This window comes from Coenobita brevimanus, chromosome 17, assembly GCF_032717465.1.
Source record: "Coenobita brevimanus isolate Jiangsu-jjx chromosome 17, ASM3271746v2, whole genome shotgun sequence".
NCBI lineage: Eukaryota > Metazoa > Arthropoda > Malacostraca > Decapoda > Coenobitidae > Coenobita > Coenobita brevimanus.
Genome location: NC_136970.1, coordinates 40,016,989 through 40,019,488, shown reverse-complemented (window position 1 = coordinate 40,019,488; position 2,500 = coordinate 40,016,989).

Here is a 2,500-nt window from a genome sequence, read left to right as displayed (position 1 = left end):
ATAGTAGTAGTAGTAGTGGTAGTAGTAGTAGTAGTAGTAGTAGTAGTAGTAGTAGTAGTAGTAGTAGTAGTAGTAGTAGTGGTAGTAGTGGTAGTAGTAGTAGTAGTAGTAGTAGTAGTAGTAGTAGTAGTGGTAGTAGTAGTAGTAGTAGTAGTGGTAGTAGTGGTAGTAGTAGTAGTAGTAGTAGTAGTAGTAGTAGTGGTAGTAGTAATAGTAGTAGTAGTAGTAATAATAGTAGTGGTAGTAGTGGTAGTAGTAGTAGTGGTATTACTATTGTTATTATTATTATTACTATTAGTAGTAGTAGTACTAGTAGTAGTAATAGTAGTCTAGCAATTCATTTCGAGAGAGAGAGAGAGAGAGAGAGAGAGAGAGCAGTATTGTTATATAAGCCCAACCAGGTCCTTGCCCTCTAGTCCAACATGGCCTATTACACCAGTCTTTAAGCGTGGAAAATGATCCTTATTTATCGTCTGCCACATGAGAGAGAGAGAGAGAGAGAGAGAGAGAGAGAGAGAGAGATGGAATGACTGTGAATGTGTGTGTGTGTGTGTGTGTGTGTGTGAGAGAGAGAGAGAGAGAGAGAGAGAGAGAATGGTTGTGAATGACTGTGTGTGTGTGTGTGTGTGTGTGTGTGTGTGTGTGTGTGTGTGTGTGTGTGTGTGTGTGTGTGTGTGTGTGTTTATGCATTTTATAGAATTACACAAAAGTATTTATTCTGTTTATATGCATCAAGATATTAATTCAGTAATATAAATCTATTCCTAATACTGTGGACAACTGGACATGGGTTAAGAGGTCTGTTCCCTGAGGCTATACTTCTCACACACAACAAATGGCCACAGAAACCTTCACATGTTACCATTTTGGCACTGTTGCACTGACTTATTATTTTATGGTATTTTAGGAAAGGGTGTTGTGATGCAGCACTGCTATGGGTTGTACTGTACCACACCTGAACTGTTTGCTGCCACCTGCTACAACATCCTGGTGTGTGGTGAGGCGTGTGAGGCTAGCCGTGAACAAGACAGGAAGGTGACGGTGTTGCACCACACCAATCCCCCCCCCCACACACACACAAACACACACACACACACCTATCATCTCATCCTGGTGTGTACTGAGGCAGGTGAGGCTAGCCGTGAACAGGACAGGAAGGTGAAGGTGTTGCACTGCACCAGCGACCCCACCCCCCTCCACACACACACACGACACTACCAGGAAAACTTGTCCAGTAATTCAGGTGTCGGTGGTGTGCTGTAACAACTGCGAGATAACGCATGTAATGCTGCTGTTTCCTGTGATGACACGTCCTGTGCAAGCATTGCCACATGTCCGATATATATATATATATATATATATATATATATATATATATATATATATATATATATATATATATATATATATATATATATATATATATATATATTCTCATCATTGTCATCAGAAGTATGTGATATTGGATGTTCAACTAATATTTGGTGTACACAGGCGTCAGTCCTCCTCATTACAATACACCTGTGGTGCAGCCAAACACGTGTGCCATCGTTGCTGTCACTGATGGCGTCATGGCTGCCACCATTCCTTGTTAACCCATTTCAGGTGCTGCAATACCTGCACCAGGGCACAGCGATGTCCTGTCCTCACCAGCGTCAGTCTGGCCAGCACCCACGTGTCACACGGCACTGAGTCGGCTGAACAACCGTATAACTAATGGCATATGTTGTCAGCCATAACCTACCGGGTAAGAGGTAGTGCCTGGCTGACCCACCGCCCTAGTGCAGCAGCAGCAGCAGCAGCAGCAGGCCGCCATGCCACACCTTGCTGCGGTGCCTCTCACTCCCCCACGAAAACGAGTCAAAATTTCAAATGAAAAGATCCATTACCAATAGTATATCTAGGGAGAAATTGTTTGCCCACATTTTTCTTTAATATATCCAAAATTTCGATCGACACAACTTTCAATTTCGATCCACATTATTATTATTATTATTATTATTATCATTATTATTATTATTATTATTTTTCTTGGGAGGGAGGTCTGTGTGACATTGGTATCGTTCACTATGGTCTGTTTTGCTTTCACCTATCAAAGATCCGTAGCCTTTTTTTAGCTTAGTCTATGGTGGCGTGTAGTGAGGTTGGAGAATAATTTTGACTAGTAACCAAGGAGACTCATCCCTACTTCACAGCTAAAACACCGAATTTCACGTAGCCACCAATTAGTGTAAAAGTTGTAAAAGTGGACCAGTTCCCTAACACCTCTTTCTTAGTGATTTATTTTTGCATATGACTAGTTAATATCCGTTTGTACGTTATTTATGCAGAGTATGACGATATTGGAAGGATTTACGCAACACAGAAGAGGGCAGTAATGTGTAATAAGGAAAATAAATCGCTTAAGAAAAGGTGTTTGGGAGCTTCTGTAACCGAGGAGAATACAGGGGAAAAAAATCACAAAGAAATTTTCCGAATATTTTACGAACTGACAGTAAAG